A 12773-nucleotide genomic window follows, 5' to 3' on the forward strand; every position below is an offset into this window, starting at 1 on the left:
TGGAAGGGTTTGTTTAGTGGTTTGGCAGGTGCACGCTGTGGATAAAGAAATAAATGACTGAACGTTTACCATGGCAAAAAAGGTTGGACAGTTTGCCAACACGAATGCCGAGGCAATTTCAGGAAGATGATCGAGTCGACACTCAACACATACTAGTTTCAGCCAAATTTTATTTGTACCAAAAAAATCTACCTAAAAAGAGGAAAATATATCGTTGGTTATTGAAGTTACCCTAGAAAGAAAATCTTATAAAAAGTCAAAAAGAGGAAACCCTAAAAGGTGTGGAGATCCGGAGGAAACAATAGAATGTAGAGGCTGAGTAGAGACGAAAGGAGGAAATCAAAGGCAGTCCCTCTCAGCCACCACAGGACACTGTGCTGCTAGATTGTGGATTGACTTGGCGACAACCATATTTGTAAGTTCTTCCATTATTTCTTAGTATGTTCTCTCATGAATTGATTTGATTGAAACGATGTTGGGTGTTATTTTGAACTTGAATTTTAATTGCCAACCCATGAGCTAAATCTCATAGGGTTGGGATTACATGATGAAACTTTTATTTTCGTTAACGGTTGAAGCATATATTTGGTTTAATCTATTGTTTTATTCAATTTTTTTATTTCCCAATTGTATGCGTACATTATCTAGACAGAGATAAGTGTACAGTATGCCCAAAAACTAAATCTAATTCTGAAAAAGGTTAGATTAGTTAGACTGGAATTGAATGAACAAGCGGGTATTCGACCGAATACTTACAGCAGACTCTAGACATGGAGTAGAATTTGTATAGAATGAAGACAAAATAGTGCAGGGTAACTTCAGATCTCTTCTGAACAGTAGATAGAGTACAATTTTGCTGAGGCATTACAGAAAGTAAGGGCAGATTCTTAGTAATCCTAGCCTTCCAAATCAACATCGTAGACCCTTAATCCTTTGTCGTAGTATCTTTTCCATAGCATTCTTAGTTATTTATTTATTCACTCGTAGATTACTTACGTAATTATTCTCATAATTGTCATTGCATTTTTTCTCTTGCTTTGCCTTAGCATTTTTCAGTATTAGTTAATATACATTTTGCAAGACCTACTACGATTACGTTGCAACTGGCTGATCGACCCTACACGCATCCAGAAGGTAAAATTGAAAATGTACTAGTAAGAGTAGATAAATTTATCTTCCCTATGGATTTCCATATTTCAGAATGTGAAGTTGACCAAGATGTGCCAATTATTCTTGGAAGACCTTTTCCTACTACTAGCAGGACATTAAATAATGTGCAGAAATGTGAGTTGACCATGAGGGTAAATGATCTGCAGGTTACCTTAAATGTATTTAATGCTTTGAAATGTGATGATGCTAATGATGAATGCCATGCCATTGGGTTGATAGAAACAGCAGTGGAGGAGTTCACCAGATTTTGCCACAGTAATTTTGACAGTGACGAAGACCCAGTCAAGTAGAGTGATACAATAAGTTTTGGGAAATTCGGTGAATTTATGGAAATCCAAGAAGATAGTGGATAGACCAGGGAAGAAGTTTGAATATTTGGATTTAGCAAATCGATCCTTCAATCATCTTAAACCTTCTATAGAGGAACTTCCTACACTAGAGTTAAAACCTTTGCCGCAACATTTGAAATATGCTCACTTAGGTGACAACATTACCTTGTTGGTAGTAATTTCTGCGGAGCTGACACCCGAGCAAGAGGCAAGGTTGTTAAAAGTTCTTCAGCGATTTAAGAAGTGGGATGGACCCTGGTTGATATAAAGGGAATTAGCCCTACATTCTGCATGCATAAAATTTTGTTGGAGGATTGCCCTAGTAATTCCATTGAACAACAATGAAGATTGAATCCGAGCATGAAAGAAGTTGCCAAGAAAGAGATTATTAAGTGGATTGATGTTTGGATTATTTACCCGATTTCGAACAGCTCTTGGGGGAGTCCTATACAATGTGTACCCAAGAAAGAAGGTGTCACAGTGGTAAGTAATGATAACAATGAGTGCTATAACAACTCGTTTTCAGTGAAATTAGAACAGTGGTTTTGGAACCACAAATTTGAGCTTGAAAAATATATTTTATTATTATTATTTTAATTCCTACAATATGGTAGAAATACCGTATAAAAATTTTGTTAAGAAAATTTATCGTTTACGTGCTTAATTTGATAAAAGGACTAAATTGGGTAAAGTGCAAAAGTTAAGTTCTCTTAGCTAAAGGTATTATATAGCTATAGAACTTTAAAGTAGAGGTTATTATATTGTAATTAGCCCATTAATGAGTTAGTTGATGATAATGGCTTGGCATTTTGTGTAATTATTAAAATTTTAATGGTTAATTTTGGAAATTAGTAAATAAAGGTTAATTAAAATAAAACTAATATTTTCATCATCTTCCATTATCTATTTTGCAACCGAAAGTTCAAGGGAGGAAGTCATTTTTGAATGCTTCATTCATCCATCTTCATTTCTTCATTTAGGTATGAAATTTTAATCTGTTTTTAATGATTTTTATGTTTATGGGATCGTTGTAGCTTAATCTAGCTAGGTCGGGGACTGATTTGCAAAACTATTAAACTATTAGGGTTTTCCATTGATGAATATGCATGATTTTTGAAGTTTGGCAATAGGAAATGAATGGTTGTTGTTAGATAAACAACTTTTGTAAAGGAATTTTCGGTTAAATTGTCAAATAGGGGCTAAATTGAAAAATAAAAATTATTATATGGTGAAATTGTAAAATAAATGAAATATAAGGCTTGCGAGGGACTAGATTGATATTCAGCTATGAGGGGTTGTGATGGAATTTTGTAAATTTCCATTTTTATGAGATAATGACTAAATTGTAAAGAATTAAAACTGTAGGGGCAAATGGTAATTTTGCCAAAATTACATGTTGGACTTAATTCAATGTGAATTATATTGAAATGGGTTAAATTTATTTGTATAGATCAAGTTAGATAAAGTACGGAGTTAGATTGAGGCAAATAGAAAGTTTCAGATTAATCGCATCCGTATCTACGAACACTCGTCAAGATAAGTTCGTCTAGTTAAATAGTACATTTACATGTTTTAAATTTAATTATATCTTTGTGAATTGTGTAATTTCCATGAATGAATAACGATTGCATATTCGACTACATACGACGATTACCGAGTGGAACGACAGAAATTTGCAAGTGTACACAATCGCAATAAGTAATAAAATGACAAGTAAATGTCGAGTTATCGTACCCACAGGGACTGTGAAAACAATTCTTTATGAATGCAATTTTAAAAACACTTTGGTGAATAAAATTATTTTGATTTGAAAAGGTGATTAAAAACTAGGATTTTAACAAAGTAAAATAAATAAAAATAAAATAAAAGTTCCAATGCACGATTTCAAAAGATAATTTCAATCAAGATGACATAATTGTGTTAGATTAATACATTTACTAACTTAGAATTATTAAACTCATGTTTATGTTGTTACGAATAAATCCACTTTGCAACTCGGTAATTTGCTAACTTATGAACATACTTATTTACCAAAATCCATTTATCTCTTTACTATATCTCTATGTCAATTCAACCGATTAAACAAATTTTAATAAGCAAATGTGTTAATGCACATACATACTCATGAAATCAAAATAATCACTTATACCTATCTCTATGCCAATTCAAACAATTAATTCAATCTCATAAGCACATAAAAGTTTACGTGAGGTAACAATGTATTTCTACCTTGAAACAGTTTAATTACAATAATCTTACAAGTTATGCAACACTAATGTATTGTTAGATACATTGCTAATTTAATCCTCAACTACCTTAGATGATTAAACATGCACCGATTAAGTACTGTGTCAATTAATTACAATTTCAATTCGTTTAAATAATTAATTCATTTGTTACCTTATAACTATATTGCAAGAATAACTTAGTCATGATTTTACTTAATCAAACATCTTACCGAGACCTATAACAACAAAAACACAATTTTAATAAATTAAGTAGATGAAATGCAATCAACCTAACACGAATTAAATTTAAGCCATGTTAATTAAATTAAACATTTCAACATCACAAATATTCATAGACATGTTCATCATAACAACAACAAAATTAAAAGGATAACGAACAAGAATCAAATCTGGTGTTCTCTCCGTGGCTTGACTAGTTTGCTCCACTCCTCCTTCTCCGCTTGTTCTTTTCAAACTGAGGCTTCTACGAACACTTGAATACTACTCCAAATGGTGGATGAATGACTGTTTTCCAATAGGTGAAATCAGCAAGGCAATGAAGAATAATGAAAGGGAAATGAAGAGAGAAATGTGAGAGAAAAGTGAAGAGATGAGAAGAGTTGAGATGTGTTTGAAGTGAGCAGCCAAGGGGTACTTATAGGTTGAGACGGCTGCCAAAATTAGCAAAAATCAGCAGCCATAGAGTCCCCCCATTGCCGGTCGCACATGTGGCAAGTTTAAAGGTTTCAAACTTGCTATTTTAAGGTAGGGGCAAATCTAGAAAGGTACAAATAGTGGAGGGGTTTGAATGCAATTTGACGGAGTCTTCAAGGGCCATTTTACAAGCCAAATAATCAGCCAAGCAAGCTGATTGGGTCAGCATGTGGGATAGTTTTGGGCTGCCCAGTGCTTGGTTGGTTCGATTTTTTCGGTTCAGCTCAATTAGGCCCCTTTTCATAATTAATTAATAATAATTTATTTAACCCAAATTAAATTGGATTAAAATTAAAATTAATTATACTATGAATTAATACACATAATTTGGACCGTCTTATGCTGAAAAATTAATTTGCTTTGATGCTTCAAAATTGCTTCTCGGTTTTGTACTTCTAATAGTATCTGTCGAGCCGTTTTTTGCCCTTTGTGCAAATCTGTAAAAAATAATTGAAATTAATCAAAATTTGATATAAAATTAATTAAAATTCAACATGTTCATTATTTTAGTGCAATTTAATTATCTTATAATTATTATTTATTTTTCGACAAGAATTTTACCGAAACTACATGAATTTGAGTTAAAAATGGCATGAAAAAGTGCGTTTATTTTCATGTTTCCAGACCCCCAAACTTAATTCATTACTCGTCCTAAGTAATGCACAAATTTAAAAAGAATTTCTTAAAATTATGATTTTAGTATACTTATGCTCAAAAACAATAAATTTGATATTTATGCTACTTATGTATACATATCATTCAAATTAATCTCAATGATTCTTATGATAGAAAAAAAAATAGACTAAATGCTTCCTAATAAAGACTTGTTAAATCCCTACCACATCCCTACCACTTTGATTTTATTCCCTTATTCAAGATTAAGCTGCAATCAGTAAGTTTAACTTATGCCTTCATATGTTGAACATAGCAATTTCTCTTCACTAATGTAGGTAGCATAGAAACTTGAATCAATAGGTCTTTCAAAAGGTTGTAACGTGGCTAGGCTAGGGGTAGGTAAAAGATAGATAAATTTAGGCTAAAAACCCTAGACTCAACTTCAATTAGACCTTCAGAATAATTACCTTCAATACACCAACTTACTTTGCTTTCACATACTCTTTTGTACATCTATTTTCTTTCAAGTACATATACTCTTTTTTTTTTGAGCATTTGATACTTCTTTTCAACTCCCCCAAACTTATTTTCATATAAAATTTTGAATAGTACTAAGTCTAGTGTTTGGGAAAATTTAAAAAAAAAATTAAGAGAAAAGTGATGGCTAAATATTGCAAGGGTTCCAATAAAATTAGGCCATATAGTCTCAAAGTTGGGTTTCAAGGGATAAAAATTCATCATGGTTTGATTGAAAGGCTCAAACGGTCCAAACAAAAGTTGCCTAAATCATTTTCAACATTCCATACTTCCTAGGATTTCGACTCAAGAAACTACTAAGTCAATTCTAGAGACTTAAGCTTTCATGCATGCCTAGCTTTCCTAAGGAACTAAAAATTTTATGGTATGATTTGCATGCTTTATGAAAAATACATTTATATCATAATTCTGCTAACATAACAATTATTGAAATAAAAAAAATTATTTATATTGAAGTTTAGCATACTTAACAAAATTTCAAAATTTTGAACAAAATATATCCTAATCAAAATTAAAAGAAAAATTTATTCTGAGTGGAAATAATTCCAATTTTTTGGTCCCCCTACTTAAGATGAACAATGTCCTCATTGTTAGAAGTGAATAGATACTATACACCAGGTAGGATTCTAGAAAAGCGGAGGTGAGTCAATTTGATTGCTTAAGTACCAAGCTCTCTTTAGATCCAATCCTAGACATGTATATATTTATTGCCACACTTTGTACTTTGCAACTTGTTCATTTTTATTTATGATTTCCACCTCTTGTTTTATTATGCGAAAATAAAAAAATCCTAAAAAATCCTAATCCTAAAATATTAAATAACTTAAGAACGGAAATAAAATAAAGTCAAGATCCCCTAATTTTATTTATTTGTAGATCCTTCCGAATTTGACTCTTCTTTTGCTCCATCATATTTGTTTTTGCATGAATCGCTTCACTCCTTCTTCGATAGTGGACTCCATGGTTCAAATATGAAATCTGGAAACTCAGGCACAAAAATAAGTGAGTCATTATATATTTTCGTAAGAGCGTTTCTCATTGAGTCATCCCCTATTTTTGAATATCTCTAGTAAGCTTGTTGTTGGCACTGCATATGTTGCATTATGTCCATCAACTTTGATAGCTCATATCAAAGATCTGAACGAGGCGATTGAGTTCTGAACATTGAAGTTACGACATCAAGTTCGATTTCTGGTTCCATTGGTTTTGCCTTATCAGGGATTTCAGCTGATTGCATCGGTTCAATCTCTGTAGGATCTTCTTCTTCTTCAGGATCCTCACTTTCTTCAACTCGTTACTGTAGAATGGAGTCTCTGGCTATTCGGTAGAAGCCCCAATCTGTGATGGTGCCATGGTTATAACATGTCTTTTTTATGTTTTAAAGAATTTTAGCTTTCAAGCACAAAATTGTTATCGTAAAGGGGAAGTAAGCTGGGACAAAACATCTAGCGGCACAATTCTGCATTTCTCTCAGGATGATTTTTCCCACATCAATGGTATTTCCAGTTAAAATCGAGTATAATAAGACCATTCGCTCTAATGAAATTTTAGGCCCACGCGAAATAGGCATAAGGCTGAATCGAATGAAATAGAACCATACCTTCGCTAGTGGTGTGAAATATTCTCCGCGACAAGTGTGAATCCCTTGCTTTGACACAGTCCACTTAGAACTTGGAACTGTAAGTTCCTCGAGAATTTCTTGCAAATTTTCAGACTCAATATTGCTTATCAAGGAAGAATATTCGTCGTTTTCAAAATCAGGTAATTCAAAGAATTCATTAATAGCATTTGAGGTTATTGGTACCTTGATTCCGCGAACAGAAACTTCCGTCAATTCGCTTGAGATTAAATTCGCATAAAATTTAAGAACTAACTCCTCATCCACGCTAGGTCATTTCTCATAAAACAACTCCCAATTGAGAGCTTCAACAACTTGTCGAATACGTGCCATGAAATCAATATAGTTGCTTTTTTTCAACGTAAAACCTTTTTTTGGGTGCATTTGTTGATTCTTGAAAATGTTTTCGTATCTCACTTTAGCTTCTTCATAGTGGAATTTGTTTTGTGATTCATCAATTTGGGCAGAGGCACGAGTTCTTTTGCGAGACATGATTAAGCTGATCATAAGATAGAACAAATATTTTCTCAAAATTTTAATTAGTATAAAATATTAATAATTCAATAATTTGAAAAATTAAATAATTAAATAAAATTGAAATTTTAGGAGAAAATTTTTGTCTTACCAACTTTTTGTAAAAGTTAAGCACTCAAAGAAAATAAATCTAAAGCAAAAGAGGTTGGCTGAGGGATGGTTGTAGGGTGTCTTGATGGTGTGGTGTGAGTAGTAAGGCAGCAACGACACACTAAAGAGCAGCAGGGCATGCATGTCCAGCGCGGATGCAGGGAAGTGGTTAGCAAGTAGGTCGTCGAGCAAGCCTGGCGAGCTATTGGAGCTGGACGGGCATCAGGCAGTGACACGGAGCGGTTGCTGGCACGCACATTGTGCGTGGGGGCTGCTGGGTGCGTACGTGAGCTACTGGATGAATGGGTGAGGGTGTCGAGTGGAGCTGGGCGGTGTTGCGGCTAGAGAGTTTGGCACTAGGTGATTTAGAGATTGGTGGGTTGTGGATGCTATGATTTAATTGAGGGATGAGTGAAAAAAATGGAAAAGGTGGGTGAAATTTATAGTGAAATGAGTAAGAGTTTAATTAGAATTCCTAAAACAAATTAATAATTAAAATATTCTAAGTTCTAATTTTGCATAAAATTAGCGACAATTAATAATTAATATAATGTATATTAAATTATTATTTGTTACTAATTTATTAAAATAAAACTTATTAAATGAAATATGATCAAATTTAAACTAATCCTAATTTTATGCAAAGTTGATAATAATTAATAGATATTATAATAGATATAATTATATATTAATAATTATTATCTTATTTATTAAATTAAAAATTTTATTCTAGATGCCTTTTAATATTTACAAAATAGACATCTAATTTTTTAATATTTACAAAAGAAATCAAATTTTGAAAATAATTCAATTAAGTACCTAGACTTAAGGAAAATTTGAAATTGAGTTGCAATTTAAAACTTGGATCAAAATTGGCCTTTTTATTTGAAAACTAAAACTTTATTTTGACATTTAGGGGATAATTTCTCGGAAGATTATGTTAAATCAATTCCCATGAAAGATTGGAGGTGTCACAAACGGTCTCGCTTAAGTTCCAATCTCCTAGACAGAATTTATGTAAACATACTAATCCCAAAAATGTACCCTAAATTATTTATTTATAAAGAAAAACAAGAAAAATTAAATATCTGATAAAATGAATGAGGTTTGATCCCGTTCAATTTTATCCCCCCAGTAATGTTTTAAGCGTTGAGCATTGACTAAAAAATTACCTCCCTTACATTGAAGTTCAACAACTCCGTAAGGATAAACTCGGTGAATCGTAAATGGACCGGACCAACGTGATTTTAACTTACCTGGAAAGAAGCTGAATCTGGAATTGAATAACAAGACTTGCCGACCTGCTTCAAATTCTTAAGCTCGAATATGCTTCTCATGCCATCTGTTAAGTCTTTCCTTGAGTAATTTGGCATTCTCGTATGAGAACATTTGGAATTCTTTTAACTCGTTGATTTGGACTATCCGTTTCTCTTTAGCAAGCATAAAATCCAAGTTATTGGAGAGCCCAGTAAGCTTTGTGCCCTAACTCCAAGGGCAAATGATAGGCTTTCCCAAAGACCAACCTATAGGGTGACATCCCTAAAGGTGTCTTGTATGCTGTACTGTAGGCCCATAAAGCATCATCCAGTCTTTTGGACCAATCTCGTCGGTTCAGACAAACTACCTTCTTGAGTATGCCTTTGATCTCTTTGTTTGCAAGTTCAGCTTGCCCATTTGTTTGCGGATGGTAAGCTGTGCCAACCTTGTGCTTCACTCTATGTTTATTGAGTAACCATTTCAACCACTTGTTCACAAAATGAGACCCTTCATCACTGATGATGGCTCTTGGGGTTTCAAACCTTGTGAACACATGCTTTTGCAAAAACTTCATCACAACCTTAGCATCATTCGTCGGATATGCCTCAGCCTAAACCCATTTAGACACGTAGTCTACTACTAGCAATATGTACTTGTGACCAAAAGATGGAGGGAAAGGACCGAGAAAGTTAATACCCCAAAACGAATAATTCTACCTCAATGATTTTTATTCGGGTCATCTCATTTCTACTGCTGACGTTTCCAACCCTTTCACATCGATTACAACTTTTTACGTAAGCATATGCGTCTTTGAATAGTGTTGGCCAAAATAATTCAGCTTGCAATACTTTGGCCGCAGTACGTGTACCTCCGAGGTGTCCCTCACTTAGAGCTGAGTGGAAATGATATAGAATCTTATGTACTTCATCTTCCGCCACACATCTCCTGATCATTTGATCTGCACACTTTTTAAACAAGTATGACTCTTCCTAGAAATAGTACTTCACAGCTACTTGATTTTCTACTCCCTTTCGATCTTGAATTTCTAGATCGAACTCTTGAAGTAGAAGTACCCATCGGATCAGTCTCAGCTTAACATCTTTCTTGGCAAGTAAATACTTAATTGCTGAGTGGTCTGTATAGACAGTCACTTTGGTACGTACAAGATAAGATCAAAACTTGTCAAAAGAAAACACAATAGCAAGTAAATCTTTCTTTGTTACCGTATAATTCAGTTGAGCTCCTGTCAGAGTCCGACTTTCGCAGTAGATGCGATGAAAAATTTTTTTCCTTTGCTGGCCCATGACATCTCCTATCACAAAGTCACTTGTGTCACACATCAATTCAAATGGAAGATCCCAGTCTGGTGTGACAGTTATGGGTGCCGAAACTAATCGAATCTTCAAATCTTTGAAAGCTCTTAAGCACTCTTCATCAAATTTGAACGTCGTGTCCTTCTCCAATAATTTTCATAAGGGTTTAGCAATTTTGGAGAAGTCCTTGATAAATCTTCAATAGAAATCGGTGTGGCCCAAAAAGCTCCTAACACTCTTTACAGATGTTGGAGGTGGGAGTTTCTCAATAACATCTACCTTTGCTTTATCTACATCGATTCCATGTCTCGTTATCCGATGTCCTAGAATAATACCTTCTCGTACCATGAAATGACACTTTTCCCAGTTGAGTACAAGGTTTATTTCTTCGCATCGCCTTAGTACCTTGGCTAGCTTGGCTAGGCAACCATAATATGTATCTCCAAATACTGAAAAATCATCCATAAAAACTTCCAAGTATTTCTCAGCCATATCAGTAAAAATAGACATCATACATCTTTGAAATGTAGCAGGTGCATTACATAAACCAAATGGCATGCATCTAAATGAAAATGTACCGTACGGACAGGTGAATGTTTTCTTATGTTGATATTCTGGTGCTACTTCAATCTGATTATACCCTGAGTATCCATCAAGAAAACATTAATAGTCTTATCCTGTGAGTCTATTGAGCATCTGGTCCAAGAACGACAAAGGAAAGTGATCTTTCCTAGTCTATCCAGCCTAACGAATTTGTTAGTTTATTAGAATTAGTTGGTTCAAAAGTTACCCTATCAGATTTTATAGATTTTGGTTCCGGTGAAACTGGAATTTCAACACTCGTTTGAACTTCCTCTGAGTCTTGAGCATCGACTGGCTCCTTTTCAACTTTGACAGTGTTGGGCTTTAATGTCTTTCCGCTCCTCAATGTCAACGCTTTACAATACTCCTTCCTAGGATTCCTCGAATTCTCTGTATCACTAGGAAAAGAACCTTGTGGTCAGTTTCTGATTTCAGTTGCAAGCTGGCCAATTTGGTTTTCCAGGTTTTTTAATGTAGCGCTTGGCTTTGGATTAAGGCATCATTCTTGGCTATGTATGCCTTCAACAAGTTTTCTAAGCCATTTGATGGTTCAGATTGAGGTTGTTTCTTATGATATTGGGTAAAAATAGGTGTCTAGATCAGTCTAGGTTAGGCATATTTGTTACTGGGTCCAGCCCCTTGGTTACTCTAGGAGAAATTAGGGTGGTTTCACCACGATGGGTTGTAGGAATTGGATTGTAGTCCTTGCCTTCCTCGGTTTTGGTTCTGGTTACCCATGAAATAAATGGATTCTGGGTTCGATGGACATTCTTCGAACAGATGTCCTTCCCTACAATAGACATAGGCTACATTTTCAAATTCATTCGGTTGCTGTGTTGTAAAAAATTTAAACCCATTAGTGGTAAAATTTTTAAGCATTGAGGAAATCGAGGATACCTGAGATGCGAGTGAAGTGAGAGCATCTACTTCATGTATTCCAGTGACTCGTCTTCCTGACACTGCTCGATTTATTGGAAATTGATAATTGTTAATGACAATCCTCTTGTTGATTTCATAATCCTCATTGTAAGACTTAGAAAGGAGAGCACCATTAGATGAAGTGTCCACTACCATCCTCGCGCGGGCACTAAGACCATTATAAAATGTCTCAAGTTGGATGCAATGTGGGAGTCCGTGATGAGGGCACTTATGTAATAATTCTTTGTACCTTTCTCATGCCTCATAAAAGGACTTATCATCCATTTGTTGGAAAGCAATGATCTTGTTCCTCAACTTAGCATTCTTGCTAGGCGGAAAATACTTCATGAGGAATCTTTCCGCTAACTCTTGCCATGTGGAAATTGAATTTGGTGGCAATGAGTTCCACCAGGCTCGAGCTCTGTCCCTTAGCTAATATGGAAACAAATTCCATTGTAGTGCGTCTTCGGGTATTCTGGCTAACTTGAACGAATCACTCACCTCCATAAACAACCTTAAGTGTAGGTGAGGATCTTCGGTAGGCATTCCACTGAATTGACCCACTATCTGAAGCATATGGAACATGACTGGCTTTAGCTTGAACTATTGTGTCTCGATTTTGGGTCTACTAATACCTGGATTAAGATCATGAAACACTGGCACGACATACTGTCTCAGAGCTCTATCCCTATCATCAGCAATAAGGATAGGATTTTGAGTAGGGTCTACTCTGTTTCCTTGATTCAAATTTTCGAAGTTTATCTCTTCGATCCTTCTTTGACTTGCTTGTCTTCTTCGCTGTCAAAAATTTCTTTCAATCTCAGGGTCTATAGGAAGTAAATCGATAATTTGATAAAAACTCATAAAC

General features: G+C 34.5%; 1 non-coding gene across 1 annotated transcript; it reads left to right on the top strand.

Annotated features, from left to right (window-relative positions):
* The first annotated feature begins 12116 nt into the window (after positions 1 to 12116).
* LOC128040061 (small nucleolar RNA R71) lies at positions 12117 to 12223 on the top strand. Its single transcript, XR_008194721.1, has one exon. It is a non-coding gene; the product is annotated as a small nucleolar RNA R71 (small nucleolar RNA).
* The last annotated feature ends 550 nt before the right edge of the window (positions 12224 to 12773 follow it).

This window comes from Gossypium raimondii, chromosome 3 (genome assembly GCF_025698545.1).
Source record: "Gossypium raimondii isolate GPD5lz chromosome 3, ASM2569854v1, whole genome shotgun sequence".
In the NCBI taxonomy this organism is placed as follows: domain Eukaryota; kingdom Viridiplantae; phylum Streptophyta; class Magnoliopsida; order Malvales; family Malvaceae; genus Gossypium; species Gossypium raimondii.